The 235-nt window shown below is 37.4% G+C and overlaps 1 protein-coding gene across 4 annotated transcripts in view; it reads left to right on the forward strand.

The window, feature by feature from the left end:
• Nucleotides 1-235, forward strand: part of LOC119593404 — a 24066-nt gene that overhangs the window by 927 nt on the left and 22904 nt on the right. The window lies entirely within an intron of this gene.

Genomic DNA, 235 nt, shown 5'->3' on the forward strand with positions numbered 1-235 from the left:
GGAAGAAATTCCTCCGCTGCAGATCCGCCTGAGATTCAGCGAAGAGAGTAAAACACATTTTCCTAGAATTAATCCAAGTTGAAGTTAATTTTATTCTTCCCGTTGCCTTATCCAGGAATCTCGTCCTTATTCTAATCCTCTATAGTACTTATGGTACCAAGAACCCTTAATAATGTAAGGAATAACGCTATTTATGCTAAAGACATTACTGTACTGAGGAAACAACAAGGTACAT

This window comes from Penaeus monodon, chromosome 32 (assembly GCF_015228065.2).
Source record: "Penaeus monodon isolate SGIC_2016 chromosome 32, NSTDA_Pmon_1, whole genome shotgun sequence".
Taxonomy (NCBI): Eukaryota; Metazoa; Arthropoda; class Malacostraca; order Decapoda; family Penaeidae; genus Penaeus; species Penaeus monodon.